The sequence below is a fragment of the Thamnophis sirtalis genome, unplaced genomic scaffold (genome assembly GCF_051295495.1).
Source record: "Thamnophis sirtalis isolate CommonGarterSnake01/CBP01778 unplaced genomic scaffold, rThaSir2_p1.2 scaffold_17, whole genome shotgun sequence".
Taxonomy (NCBI): domain Eukaryota; kingdom Metazoa; phylum Chordata; class Lepidosauria; order Squamata; family Natricidae; genus Thamnophis; species Thamnophis sirtalis.
This window is the reverse complement of record NW_028261397.1, coordinates 3219573-3235068: the sequence shown is the minus strand read 5'-3', so window position 1 is coordinate 3235068 and position 15496 is coordinate 3219573.

The window sequence follows — 15496 nt, the reverse complement described above, 5'->3', positions numbered from 1 at the left end:
TGGAGATCTTCTAGTCTAACCCCCTACCTAGGCAGGAAACCTATACCGTTTCAGAGAAATGGCTATCCAGTGTTGGGGCATTCACAACTTCTGGAGACTCTGGAAAAAGTGCAGAGAAGAGCAACAAAGAGGATGAGGGGACTGGAGGCTAAAGCATATGAAGAACGGTTGCAGGAATTGGGTATGTCTAGTTTAATGGAAAGAAGGACCAGGGGAGACATGATAGCAGTCTTCCAATATCTCAGGGGCTGCCCCAAAGAAGAGGGAGTCAAGCTATTCTCCAAGGCACCTGAGGGCAGAACAAGAAGCAATGGGTGGAAACTAATCAAGGAGAGAAGCAGCTTAGAACTGAGGAGAAATTTCCTGACAGTGAGAACAATGAATCAGTGAAACAGAAGTTGCCTCCAGAAGTTGTGAATGCCCCAACACCGGAAGTCTTTAAGAAGATGCTGGATAGCACTGTTCCCTCTAAGGTGCGCGGCTGCGCGGCCGCGCACCTTGCAAGAAAACCCCGCGCAGCAGTTTCTATCTGCCACGCAGAGATTTCTGTAAAGGAAACGTTTTGTAGGCGGCTACAACTGGATCCGGCAGTGCTGTTGCCTGTTGGAGGAGGAGGAGGCAAACCAGCCTGCCACCACCGGCCACCGCCAGCCCCGCCGCTCTTCCCGCCCCCTTCCCAGCCCCACAGTCCAGCGGTCGCAGCAGAAACAGCCCCGGGTCTCCGCTGCCGCTCCCCACATTTTCTGGACGGGGATCCCTTGGAGAGGGGATTCCTTCCTGCGAGACCCCGTCCAGAAAATGCGGGGAGCGGCAGCGGAGACCCGGGGCTGTTTCTGCTGCGACCGCTGGACTGTGGGGCTGAGAAGGGGGCGAGAAGAGCGGCGGGGCTGGCGGTGGCCCGCGGTGGCAGGCTGGTTCGCCTCCTCCTCCTCCAACAGCACTGCCGGATTTCCGCCCAATGCTGCGGGGGCGCCAGCGGGAGCTTTGGCGGCTTCACCTCAGCCGCAGCGCTGGGCAGCAAATGTGTTGGTGCTGTTGGAGGAGGAGGAGGAGGAGGAGGAGGAGGAGGAGGAGGAGGAGGAGGCAGCAATAGCACCTGAGGAGGACAGGACAAGAAGCAATGGAAACTTGTCAGAAGGAGACTCAAGCTGGAAATAAGGAGAAATCTGACAGTAAGAACAATTAAAATCAATGGAATCTTAATTCATTTGCTACAGGTTTTCAAAAGACTGGAGGGCCATTTGTCTCAGATGATATAAAGACTCCTGCCTTGGACGAGGGGCTGGACTAGAAGACCTCAAGTATCCCTTCTGATTCTATGATTTTAAAAACCACAAGCTTTTTACAGCTCGCTTGCAACTTTACCAAATTTAGTTCAGCCATTTCCTTTTGTTATTAAATGGGTATTGCTAGTTCAATGCACATGCGCTCCACTTTTAAGATGCTGAAAAAATCCCCATGACCTGCAACAAAATTCATTCTTCCACTCTTATCTTGCCCTAACTTCTGATAGGTTCCTGAAATATAGATCTACAAAATTTAGTGAAAATATTTCTATCTATTTTAATACAGACTCGTAAAACAGATTGGGACAAATGACATTAGTGCTCTGGGATAATAGCAGGTTTACTCTATTTGGATTTTCAGATAAAAGGTATCTTTTGTGCTAAGTTCTAACAATGTAGTTCTCTAATGTAACTATGAAACAGTCCAAATATATAATTCCCCTCAGGGAGGAATTCTGGGAGTTGAAGTCCACAAGTCTTAAAGCTGTCACGTTTGAAGACCCCTGGGTTTTTTTTTTTCCCTAAAGGGTTAGGGGTGCAAGGGTCTTGTAACAACAGCTTTAAGACTTGCGTGCTTCAAATGCCAGACTTTCTGAGCCAACATTTTGGTTGCTAAGCAGGAGCGTTGTTAAGTGATACTGATATTATATAACACTTTTAATTAAGCGGGTACCTTGAATAAACATAACTTTGAGTTTCAAATAATACTGATTTTGTTGTTGTCTTAGGTGACATCTGTGAAAAAAATTCAGGTGCTCAGGCATGAAAATATGCCGCTCAAACACTATACTTTTCTGCTCACACTGAAAAAAAATTAGAGGGAACATTGCTGGATAGCCATTTGTCTGGAATGGAAAAGGGTCTCCTGCTTGATCAGAGGGTTGGTGTCAGCATCCCTCCATTATATAATTAGGAAAGAAAGGCCAAGAGATTCCATGGGTTGGAAATCAAAAGTACTTTTACTAATTACAAATGGTTAGCGAGCAGTTGCGAAGCGAAGTCTGTTTAATTAGGCGCGAAAGCAATTGATATATAGAATAGTCCATTCCCCACCCCTTGGGATCATAGCCTCAGGCCAATCATAAGTCCTTCAAGTGTCAGGTGTGAGATAACTTCAAACAGGCATCACGAAGATGGAATGTCGGGGCCGTTGGTCCAGGCGGGAAGCACCCACGCATGCGTAGTCCAACCATCCAGTGACTACTAGAACATTCCTCCAGCACATCGAATAACCCCACCCAAATACCAAACCCTCCCTCCCCGTTTCATGACAGCTGAAGCAGTAGCAAGGCAGAAGCTGACAGTTGGACTGTGATCCAACCCTCTGATCAAGGGAGTCTCTTCCAACTGTATTACTATGTTCTGTAGCAGAAGAAGAACCAACATGAAGAGGAAGAAGGAGGAAGTGACAAGTGAGAAGAAGGGAAGGAAGGAAGGAAGAAAGGAAGGAAGGAAGGAAGGAAGGAAGGAAGCAAAGAAGGAAGGAAAGAAGGAAGGAAGGAAGGAAGGAAGGAAGGAAGGAAGGAAGGAAGGAAGGAAGGAAGGAAGGAAGGATCAATGATAATCGAGCTTGAAAGGACCTTGGAGGTCTTCTAGTCCAACCCCCACTTCTTCAACCAGAAGACCTTACTCTATTTCAGACAAGTGACTGTCCAGTCTCTTCTTAAAAATCTCCACAACTTCTGGTGGCAAGCTGTTCCACTGGTTAATAGTCCTCGCTGTTGTCCTCACTGTTCTCCTTAATTCCAGGTTAATTCTCTCTTTGATTACTTTCCATCCATTGTTTCTCCTCCTGTCTTCTGGTGCTTTGGAAAATACGTATGTTGACCCCAGTGGTGGGTTTCAAAATTTTTAGAACCTATTCTGTAGGTGTGGCCTGTTTTGTGGGAGTGGCCTGGTGGTCATGTGGCTGGGTGGGCGTGGCTTGGTGGGCGTGTGACCGGGTGGGCGTGGCTAACTTGGAAAAGGTGGTGAAACTCACTTAACAACGCTCTTGCTTAGCAACTAAAATTTTGGGCTCAATTGTGGTCATAAGTTCTCTTTCTTTTTCTTTCTTTCTCTCTCTTTCTTTCCTTCCTTCCTTTTCTCTCTCTCCCCCTCTCTTTCTTTCTTCTTTCTTTCCCACTTCCTTTTTATTTCTTTTTTATTTCTCTTTCTATCTTTGTCTCTCTTTTTTCTCTCACTCTCCCTCCCTCCATTCCTTCCTTCCTTTCTTGTGTGTTATCTCTTCCTTTCTTGTGTGTATATCTCTCCCCCTTCCTTCCTTCCTTCCTTCCTTCCTTCCTTCCTTCCTTCCTTCCAAACAGGTTCCAAAAGGTACGCTAAATTTCACGAACCGGTTCTGGCGTACCAGTGCAAACCGGGAGAAACCCACCCCTGGTTGACTCCTTCCCCTTTCTGGCAACCACTCAAATACTGGAATATTGCTGTCATGTCCCCCCTAGTCCTTCTTTTCTCTAGGCTGGAGATATATGCAACATCATATGTTTTAGTCCCCAGGCCTTTGACCCCCTTAATTGTTCTTCTTTGCATTTTTCCAAAGTCTCAACAACTTTTTTGTAATGAAATGACTGAAATTGGATGCAGGATTCCAAGTGTGGCCTTACTAAGGCTTCATAAAGAGCCGAGGTGGCGCAGTGGTTAAATGCAGCACTGCAGGCTACTTCAGCTGACTGCAGTTCTGCAGTTCGGCTGTTCAAATCTCACCGGCTCAAGGTTGACTCAGCCTTCCATCCTTCCGAGGTGGGTAAAATGAGGACCCTGATTGTTGTTGGGGGTGATATGCTGACTCTATAAACCGCTTAGAGAGGGCTGAAAGCCCTATGAAGCGGTATATAAGTCTAACTGCTATTGCTATTGCTATAAAGCAGCAGTCATACTTCACACGATTTCGATTCCATGGCTCTGTTTATACAACCAAGGATTGGATTAACTTTTTGGGCTGCTGCCGCACACAGGTGGCTCATGTTTAAGGGATCGTCCACTGAGACCCCAAGGTCCCTCTCAAAGTTACTGTTTTTGAGCCGGATTTCACCTAATCTGTACTCGTACCGTTGGTTTTCCCTGCCCAGGTGTAATACCTTGCTTTTCTCCACATTAAATTTCATTTTGTTGGATAGAGCCCATTGTTCAAGCCTGTCAAGCTCTATTTGTATCCCGAGCTTGTCTTCAGGGGTGTTGGCTCTTTCTGATTGCTTGGTATTGTTCTGACCCCGCTCCGTCCGGTAATGAACGCAGACGCAAGCTTGAAGGTTTGCCACACTTTATTGACAGTACTTATAATCTTGTTGGCTGAAAGCCCAAACACAACTCACAGGCAAGAACGTTGGCAGCAACCCAGACTCCCACAGACACGAGGCACTTCAAACCAGGAATTGTCCAGACTATTGCAAACGGTTGTGTCCTGCAAAAACCCTCCTCCCAAAGTCTCTTCTTATATACTCTCTTGGGAGGAGCCCAAGCCACAACCACCTGGGCTTGATTATCTCTTCGGAGCTTGTCTCCAGATCAGCTGTTGCCTTCGTTTCTCTGCCCTCCTCTGCCGTGCGTCAGGGACAAACTCCCTTTGATCCTCCCCACTGCTCCATGTCTCAGGTGCCTCCTGCTGGCCAACCAGCCTCTCTGGTCCCTGCTCTGAGTCCTGAACCCTGCCCAGGGTCCTCCATCTCTTCCATAGTCGACTCATAGGGTTCGTTGCTATCTGACTCCCTCAGCATCTCCAACGGATCCTGCTGGGCCACAACAGGTATCATCTGCAGATTTGATGAGTTCCCCTTGTATTCCCTCACCTAAGTCATTTATGAAGGTACTGAAGAGTACTGAGCCTAAGACAGAACCTTGTGGTACCCCAATGCTTACTCGGTTCACCCACATAACACCTATCCTCCGCGAGCTGCACTGGCTGCCTATTGGTCTCCGGATACGCTTCAAGGCGCTAGTCGTCACTTATAAAGCCCTTCATGGTATCGGACCTGGGTACTTGAGAGACCGCCTGCTGCCAATTACCTCCACTAGACCGATTAGATCCTACAGATTAGGCCTCCTCCGAATTCCATCCGCCAGCCAGTGTCGACTGGCGACTACCCGGAGGAGAGCCTTCTCTGTGGCTGCTCCGACCCACTGGAACGAACTCCCCGTGGAGATTCGAACCCTCACCACCCTCCAGGCCTTCCGCAAAGCCCTTAAAACCTGGCTGTTCCGACAGGCCTGGGGCTAAAGAGCTGTTGCCCCCATCTCGAATGGTATGACTGTTGTGTGTTTTTAAATTATGTATTGCTATGTTTCGTCTTTTATTTTCTGTCTGTACCCCCCCTTCCCTGGTTTGAGTTGTGAGCCGCCCTGAGTCCCCTTCGGGGGAAAGGGGCAGCATATAAATAAAATAAACATTCAACATTCAACATTCAACTTCCCTCCATGTAGATGTAGTACCATTAAGGACTACTTGTTGAGTACTTGTTTTGTCAGTCAGTTACAAATCCATCTGGTGGTGATGCTGTCTAGCCCACATTTTTCTAGCTTACCAAGTAGGAGGTAGTTGTGGTCTACTTTGTCAAATGCCTTGCTGGAGTCCACGTATTCTGTGTCCGTGGCATTCCGCTGGTCTACGCATTTAATCACTTTATCAAAGAATGAAATAAGATTGGTTTCTTTTTTTCCCCAAGTTTGTTTTTCTTTTTCTTTAAAAAAAAACAAACAACATTAACAAAAATTCTCATCCATTACACACAGCATGTCGTTTGGTTACAGGTGTTTTTACATCCATCTTCTCAATTACATTTACAATCAGAGGTTTTTGAAATGAGCCCAGGTGGCGCAGTGGTTAGAGTGCAGCACTGCAGGCTACTTCAGCTGACTGCAGTTCTGCAGTTTGGCTGTTCAAATCTCACCGGCTCAAGGTTGACTCAGCCGTCCATCCTTCCGAGGTGGGTGAAATGAGGACCCAGACTGTGGGGGCGTTATGCTGACTCTGTAAACCGCTTAGAGAGGGCTGAAAGCCCTATGAAGCGCTATATAAGTCTAACTGCTATTGCTGACTGCTATTTTTCATCTAATGTAACTAAATACCTCACTTTCATTGTACTAAAAGAGAATTTGACAACTAGACAGATTCTTTGGGTATTAAAAGTTTCTTGACCATGTGGAATGGGATAAAGGAATGATTACCCTTAAGATTAGTTGTTCTGTTTGCTTCCCCTAACTAAAACAAATGAAACAGGATATGTATATACTCGAGTATAGGCCGACCCGAATATAAGCCGAGGCACCTAATTTTACCACAAAAAACTGGAAAAGTTATTGACTCGAGTATAAGCCTAGGGTGGGAAATGCAGCAGCTACCGGTAAATTTCAAAAATAAAAATAGATACCAATAATGTTTTTGAATATTTATTTCAAAGAAAAACAGTAAACTAGCGGTGTATTCAATGAAATACTTCACTCACCTCATGATGCTGATGTCCCGCTGTGATGATGATGTCCCGTGCAGCCGCGGGAGCGATGTCCCGCCTCCTATGACACACGGCACAGTGATTCCTATCATTGGATCACTGTACCAGAGGAGGTGGGACATCGCTATGTGGCTGCTTGCCATACCAAGGAGGAGGTGGGACATCCTTGCAGAGCGGCAGGAGGGGGAGGAAGGGGAATCGTAAGACAGCCCTCCTGCATTACATTAGAACGTGAGGAGGGGGGATGGTGCGGTGCGCGCTGCGCAGCAAACTGACACAGAGGGAGGGGAAACTCACAGGGGCACTGGGCCATTCATGAGTGTCACCCAGCGGCATGGCCCCGCCCCTTTTTCTTCCCCATTTCGGGCAAATTTTTCACTGACTCGAGTATAAGCCGAGGCGGCTTTTTTCAGCCCAAAAAGTGGGCTGAAAAACTAGGCTTATACTCGAGTATATACAGTATTTGTACCAATACCCCCTGTGGGGAGGAAAATGAGTAGTGAATGTCATGTCTCTGTTTTGGGAGATTGTGTAGAGGTCTACGTGACACAGGAAGGCCAGGTATTTGGGGATGATCGATAAGTTGTCAAAGAGTATAAAAGACTGTACACAACTGCCATTCGGGGTTCAGGTTTTGCTCCTGAACCTTTGCGCAAATAAACCTTTCCCTTTGACAAAGAGCTGGTCTTGTCTCATTTTCTGCAACATTTCAACGTATATTCAATTACAATTATTTTTCTTTTCTTTTCAATAAACCTAATTCCCTTACATTCTTGATTGTCTGTTTAATAACAATATACCTTTATATAATCATATATCCTGATATAAAGAAAGATTTACCAACCCTTTATATTTATATATCACTGTTTTCAATTATGTATAATCCCACCAATATCAAGTATGTTTATGTTCATTATTGTCCTTGTACATCATACCTTCAAACAAAGATGATGTTGCTTCATTTTTCAACAAGGTATTCTAAATAGTCGCGTCATATATATAGCAGTTTTTAATTACTTCCTTATTAAAATTATTTATCAACAACAAGGTATCTTTATAATATATTCTTAGAGTTATACATTATATCACCAATCCTCTATCAAGTATACATAAATTCATTGTTATCCTTAACCATTTTAAAACAAAAGGTTCTAAAGTATTCAATTCATGAATTGGCATGATCTCTTTTTAACAAAGTTATGCTGGCTAAATAGCTATAACTTCATTTGTTTCTCGATGTTCACAGATCTGGTTTTTTTTAAATTATTTTTTCCAGTATCTTCCCAGGTACTGATGGAATTTTTTGGAACCTACTCTGTGGGTGTGGCCTCCTTTGTGGGAGTGGCTTGCCGGCCATGTGACCTGGTGGGAGTGACTTGCCGGCCATGTGTTCTCTCTCTCTCTCCCTCTTTCCTTCCTTTTGTCTCTCTGTTCCTTTTTTCTTTTTTTTCTTTCATCTCTCTCACTCTTTTTTCTTTTTTCTTTATTTATTTCTTCCTTTCTTTCTCTTTCTTTCTCTCTCTGTGTCAGTCAGTCAGTCTGTCTGTCTGTGGGGGTGGGCAGTGGGGGGTTTCAAAATTTTTTAGAACCTCTTCTGTAGGTGTGGCCTGCTTTCCGGGTCCACTGGTGGAACCTCTTCTAACCGGTTCGGTAGATTTGATGAACCGGTTCTACCAAATAGGTGCGAACTGGTAGGAACCCACCTCTGTACTGATGTTAGGCTGATTGGTCCGTAGTTTCCTGGATCTGTTTTTCCCTGTGTCTGTTCCCCCTCCCCCCCCTTTTGGGGGGAGATGGGAATCACATCAGCTCTTTTCCAATCCTCTGGTAGTTCCCTGGTGCTCCAGGATTTTTGAAAGATATGATACAGTGGTTCTGAGATATCACCTGCCCGCTCCTTCTGCTTTGCTGCTGCTTCGGCTGCCATTGAAACGGGGAGGGAGGGCATGGTATTTGGGAGGGGATTGCTAATTGTGCTGGAGGAAGATTCTGGAATTTCTACTGCCCGTCTTACTGCGCATGCGGAGGAGGTTTCCCGCCAACGGCACCGACATTCCATCTTGGTGATGCCTTTCGAAGTTATCTCGCACCTGACACTTGGGAGAATTATGATTGGACTGTGCATGGGATGCCAAGGGGTGGGGAATGGGTTATTCTATATATCATTTGCTTTCGCGCCTAAATAGTTAGACTTCGCTTTGCTACGCTTCTGATCATTTATAATTAGTAAAAAGTGCACTTGATTTCTATCAATGGAGTCTTGTGGTTTTCTTTCCTGATTATCCAATGAAGACGTGCTGACTCTGTACACTGCTTAGAGAGGGCTGAAAGCCCTATGAAGCGGTATATAAGTCCAACTGCTATTGCTATCAGGATCAGATGGGTGTTATCTATCTGTTTTCTATTTTTATTTCTAGTCTGCCTTTTATGATTACGTTTTTTAGTAGATTGGGTTATAGTTTCGTTTCGAGTGAAGACTGATGGGAAGAATGAGTTAAGCAGCTCTGCTTTCTCTCTGCTGCCAGTTACTCCCTTGCTTTCAATCCATCCATCCACCCACCAGAATAGAGCTGGGACCTTGGAGGACATCTAGTTCAACCCCCTGTTTAAACGGGAGATTCTATACAATTTGACACAAGTGACTATCCAGTCTCTTCTTAAAAACCTCCAGTGATGGACCACTCAGAACCTCTGGAGGCAACCTCTGTTCCACTGCTTAATTGTCCTCACTGTTAGGAAGTTTCTCCTTAATTTCAGGTTGTTTCTGTCCTTGATTACTTTCCATCCACCCTCGCTTGTTCTGCTTTCAGGTGCTTTGGAAAATAATCTGACCCCCCCCCCTCTCTTCTTTGTGGCAGCCTCTCATATGCTGGGATACTGCTATCCTGTCTCCTTTAGTTTTTCTTTACTCTGGACTAGCCATACCATTCTTGTGTTGGGTTTGATTGGCCTGAATTTGAGATTTGAAAAATCTCTTCTCTCCTTGATTAGCTTCCACCCATTGCTGCTCCTCCTGCCCTCGGGTGCCTTGAATAGCTTGACTCCCTCTTCTTTGGGGCAACCCCCGAGAGATTGAAACACTGCAGGTACGACGGGAACTTCAGGGCTAGCCATTACCGGGGAAGGAGGGTTCGCTACGTCACAGAGATCCCTCCTTCCGGCCCTGCTAGTTCCACTCCAAGGCCAGATGGCGAGAAATGTCAGGGCCCTGGTCTCAGGCTGTTGTTGCTAAATGCCAGGTCTGTGGTTCACAAAGCTCCCCTCATCCGGGACCTAATTTTAGACGAGGGGGCAAACCTGGCATGTATTACTGAAACCTGGCTGGGCCCGGAGGGAGGAGTCCCCCTCACTGAAATGTATCCAGAAGGATTTCAGGTGCTTCATCAGCCGCAACCCCAAGAAAGGGGTGGGGGAGTGGCTGTCATCGTCCGAAGGTCTTTAATTCCTCGTAGGATCCCTGCCCCAGAGCTTGTTGGGTGTGAGTCCCTGTTGATGAAGTTGGACCTTGGAGGTCAAGTGGGTTTGTTGCTATCGTACCTACCTCCCAACAGCATTGCAACAGCCCTCCCCCTCGCTCCTCGAGTCAGTAGCCAAGTTGGCGGTAGAGTTCCCCAGGCTTATGGTTCTGGGGGATTTCAACCCGCCTACACTTGGTGAACGCTCTGATGGGGCGCAGGAGTTCATGGCTCCCATGACAGCCATGGACTTGACCCAAGTAATTCAGGGTTCGACTAATTCAGCGGGTCACACGCTTGACCTCGTATTCCCCTCGGAGCAGTGGGGACGTGATCTAGAGTTGAAGGGCATTGAGACCTTGCCCTTGTCATGGTCTGATCACTTCCTACTGAGGCTTGACTTTCGGAAACCAATCCCTCACTGTAGGGAGGTGGAACCGATTAGGTGGTTCCGCCCCAGGCGCCTGATGGACCCTATGGGATTTCAGACGACGCTTGGAGAAATACCTGACACTCTCGTCCACAATCCAGTGGAGTCCTTAGTCGCTGCCTGGAATACAGCAGCAGCGGGGGCTCTAAACCGGATTGCGCCTTTGCGACCTCTCCGAGGCAGCGGATCCAGGAGGGCCCCTTGGTTCACCGAGGAACTCCAGGGGATGAAGCGCCAAAAGAAACGCCTAGAGAGCCGCTGGAGGGCCAGTAAATCTGAGTCAGACCGAGCACTGATGAGAGCCTTTATCAGAGCCTATCTCGTGGCAATAAGGGTGGCAAAATGTGCGCATTTTGCCACCCTTATTTCATTCGCTGAATCGCGCCCAGCCGCCTTGTTTAGAATAACCCGCTCCCTCTTGAAAGGGAGGGATGCGGATGACCCTTTACAAGGTAGAGCTGAGGAATTTGTTCAGTATTTAACGGATAAAGTCACTCGGATTCGGACAGAGTTGGACTCCAATTGCACGGTACCAGCCGAAGTACCCGGGTAAGGTCTTGAGCGTATTTCATGGATCGAGTTTCAACTTGTCTCTCCTGAGGAAGTGGACAAGGCCATGGGAGCGGTGAGTGCCTCCACTTGTATACTGGACCCGTGCCCCTCCTGGCTGGTCTTGACCAGCAGGGAGGTGACACGCAGCTGGATCCGGATGATAGTTAACACCTCTCTCCGGGAGGGAATTTTCCCACTCTTCCTAAAGGATGCGGTGGTGAGACCCCTTCTGAAGAAACCTTCTCTGGACCCAGCCATTTTGAGCAACTATCGTCCAGTCTCCAACCTCCCTTTCGTAGGGAAGGTTGTTGAGAAAGTGGTGGCCTCTCAACTCCGACGGTCCTTGGATGAAACCAATTATCTGGATGCCTTTCAGTTGGGTTTCAGGCCTGGTTACAGCATGGAAACTGCTTTGGTCGTGCTGATCGATGATCTCTGGCGAGCCAGGGATAGGGGTCACCCCTCTATCCTTGTGCTCCTTGACCTCTTAGCAGCCTTCGATACCATTGACCAAGGTATCCTTCTGCGACAGTTGCAAGAGCTGGGAGTGGGAGGCACCGTCCTCCAGTGGTTCTCCTCCTACCTCTCGGACAGGTCGCAGTCGGTGTTGGTCGGAGGGCAGAGGTCGACCCCAAGGCCCCTCAATTATGGGGTGCTGCAGGGTTCGGTCCTGTCCCCCCTCCTATTTAACATCTACATGAAGCCGCTGGGTGAGATCATACGCCGGCACGGGATTAAGTACCACCAATATGCGGACGATACGCAGTTGTATCTGTCCGCCCCGTGCCAACTCAGTGAAGCAGTAGAAGTGATGTGCCAGTGCCTGGAGGCTGTCAGGGTCTGGATGGGTATGAACAAGCTTGCACTCAATCCAGACAAGGCCGAGTGGCTATTGATGTTCCCTCCCAAAGATTGGCCAAGTATTCCATCTCTCAGGCTGGGGGGTGAAATTTTATGCCCCTCAGAGAGGATTCACAATTTGGGAGTCCTCCTGGATCCCCAGCTGACTTTAGAACACCATTTGTCAGCTGTGACCAGGGGGATCTTTGCCCAGGTTTGCCTGGTGCACCAATTGCGACCCTACCTGGATCGGGAGGCCCTTCAGACAGTCACTCACGCCCTTGTGACCTCAAGACTGGATTACTGTAACGCGCTCTACATGGGGCTGCCCTTGAAGAGTGTTCGAAGACTTCAGCTAGTCCAGAACGCAGCCACGCGAGCGATTGTGGGTGCACCCAGGTACACCCACGTTACACCTATCCTCCGCGAGCTGCACTGGCTACCCATTAGTCTCCAGACTCGCTTCAAGGTGCTTATAAAGCCCTACATGGCATCGGACCTGGGTACCTGAGAGACCGCCTCCTGCCAATTACCTCCCATAGACCGATCAGATCGCACAGACTAGGCCTCCTCCGGATTCCATCTGCCAGCCAATGTCGGCTGGCAACTCCCCGGGGGAGAGCCTTCTCTGTTGCAGCTCCAGCCCTCTGGAACGAGCTCCCCGTGGAGACCTGGACCCTTACTACCCTCCCGGCCTTCCGCAAAGCCACGAAGATCTGGCTGCTCCGGAAGGCCAGGGGGCGGTTGAAATAGGCAGCCCCATGGTAACTATGAATGTTGTTTATTTTAAATTGTTGGTTTGTCTATTTGTCTATTTATCCCCTTCCCCTGTTATTGTGAGCCGCCCGGAGTCCTTCGGGAGTGGGCAGCATACAAGACCAATAAAATACAAATTTCAAAAACCTCTGATTGTAAATGTAATTGAGAATATGGATGTAAAAACACCTGTAACCAAACGACATGCTGTGTGTAATGGATGAGAATTTTTGTTAATGTTGTTTGTTTGTTTTTAAATAAAAAGAAAAACAAACTTGGGAAAAAAAGAAACCAATCTTATTTCATTCTTTGACAAAGTGATTAAATGCGTAGACCAGCTAAATGCCATGGACACAGAATACGTGGACTCCAGCAAGGCATTTGACAAAGTAGACCACAACTACCTCCTACTTGGTAAGCTAGAAAAATGTGGGCTAGACAGCATCACCACCAGATGGATTTGTAACTGACTGACAAAACAAGTACGCAACAAGTAGTCCTTAATGGTACTACATCTACATGGAGGGAAGTAAGCATGGGGGTACCACAAGGTTCTGTCTGAGGCTCAGTACCCTTTTTTTTTTTTTTTTTTTTGAAAAAATGGTTTTTATTTTCCATTTTTTCATTTTCATACACTCACATATATACGGTGCATAGCCGGAGCCATACAACATTAAACAATAATCGCAGCAATTCCTCTTGTCAACAATACCCCAAAAAATAGAAACCCAATATACCTCTTCCACTCTCCGTACACCACTTTCTTCCACCCCTCACCAACTTTCTATCTTCCCTCCATCATCCCCCTCTACCCTACTTCCCCTCCCCCTCTACCACTCCTCTCTCCCGATCGACTCCCTCCCTTCCTTCTCACCCTCCCTCCCATCCTCTCTCCCGCCCTCTCTACCCCTCTTTCTTCTATCCCACTCCTCCTCCCCTTGGTGTATTTCCACTATATGTCAATGTACTCAACTTGTCCTATTTTTACAGAGAAATTAAAGAAAAACAGTATACATGTGAGGTTGGATTACATTGAAATCTAACACATCGTATCTAACCTAGTATATATCCCTCCCCCCACCCTCCCCCCCAACACCCCAACTCCCTCCCCCCCCCGACTTCCCAGAGCCCGTACACGGTATAGATTTTTAACAAACACAGTCTAAAATATATTGAGAAAAAAGAAGTAAAAAAAAAAGGGTTAATAACATCTCTACATTGATCTTAGCTTCTTCTTGCTACGCTAACTTTGAACAGTTTAAATCATTCCTGATCTTAAGCATAGGCTATCTGGAATTTCTTAGTCCCATATTTGTTTTGTATATAGTCAATCCATTTTTTCCAGTCTTGTTTAGTTGTTGAGACTTTGGAAAAATGCAAAGAAGAACAATTAAGGGGGTCAAAGGCCTGGGGACTAAAACATATGATGTTGCATATATCTCCAGCCTAGGGAAAAAAAGGACTAGGGGGGACATGACAGCAATATTCCAGTATTTGAGTGGTTGCCACAAAGAGGAGGGAGTCAACCAGGGGTGGGTTCCTCCCGGTTTGCACTGGTACGCCAGAACCGGTTCGTGAAATTTAGCGTACCTTTTGGAACCTGTTTGGAAGGAAGGAAGGAAGGAAGGAAGGAAGGAAGGAAGGAAGGAAGGAAGGAAGGGGAGAGATATACACACAAGGAAGGAAGGAAGGAAGGAAGGAATGGAGGGGGAGTGAGAGAAAAAAGAGAGACAAAGATAGAAAGAGAAAGAAAAAAAAAGAAAAAGGAAGTGGGAAAGAAAGAAGAAAGAAAGAGAGGGGGAGAGAGAGAAAAGGAAGGAAGGAAAGAAAGAGAGAGAAAGAAAGAAAAAGAAAGAGAACGTATGACCACAATTGAGCCCAAAATTTTAGTTGCTAAGCAAGAGCGTTGTTAAGTGAGTTTCACCACATTTTCCAAGTTAGCCACGCCTACCCGGTCACACGCCCACCAAGCCACGCCCACCCAGCCACATGACCACCAGGCCACTCCCACAAAACAGGGCACACCTACAGAATAGGTTCTAAAAATTTTGAAACCCACCACTGGGGTCAACATACGTATTTTCCAAAGCACCAGAAGGCAGGAGGAGAAACAATGGATGGAAAGTAATCAAAGAGAGAATTAACCTGGAATTAAGGAGAACAGTGAGGACAACAGCGAGGACTATTAACCAGTGGAACAGCTTGCCACCAGAAGTTGTGGAGATTTTTAAGAAGAGACTGGACAGTCACTTGTCTGAAATAGAGTAAGGTCTTCTGGTTGAAGAAGTGGGGGTTGGACTAGAAAACCTCCAAGGTCCTTTCAAGCTCTATTATCTTCCTTCCTTCCTTCCTTCCTTCCTTCCTTCCTTCCTTCCTTCCTTCCTTCCTTCCTTCCCTTCTTCTCACTTGCCACTTCCTCCTTCTTCCTCTTCATGTTGGGTCTTCTTCTGCTACAGAACATAATAATACAGTTTGAAGAGACCCCCTTGATCAGAGGGTTGGATCAGAGTCCAACCCTCTGATCAAGCAGGAAACCCTATTCCATTCCAGAAAAATGGCTATCCAGCATCTTCTTAAAGACTTCCGGTGTTGGGGCATTCACAACTTCTGGAGGCAACTTCTGTTCCACTGGTGAATTGTTCTCACTGTCATGAGTTTTCTCCTCAGTTCTAAGTTGTTTCTCTCCTTGATTAGTTTCCACCCATTGCTTCTGGTTCTACCCTCAGGTGC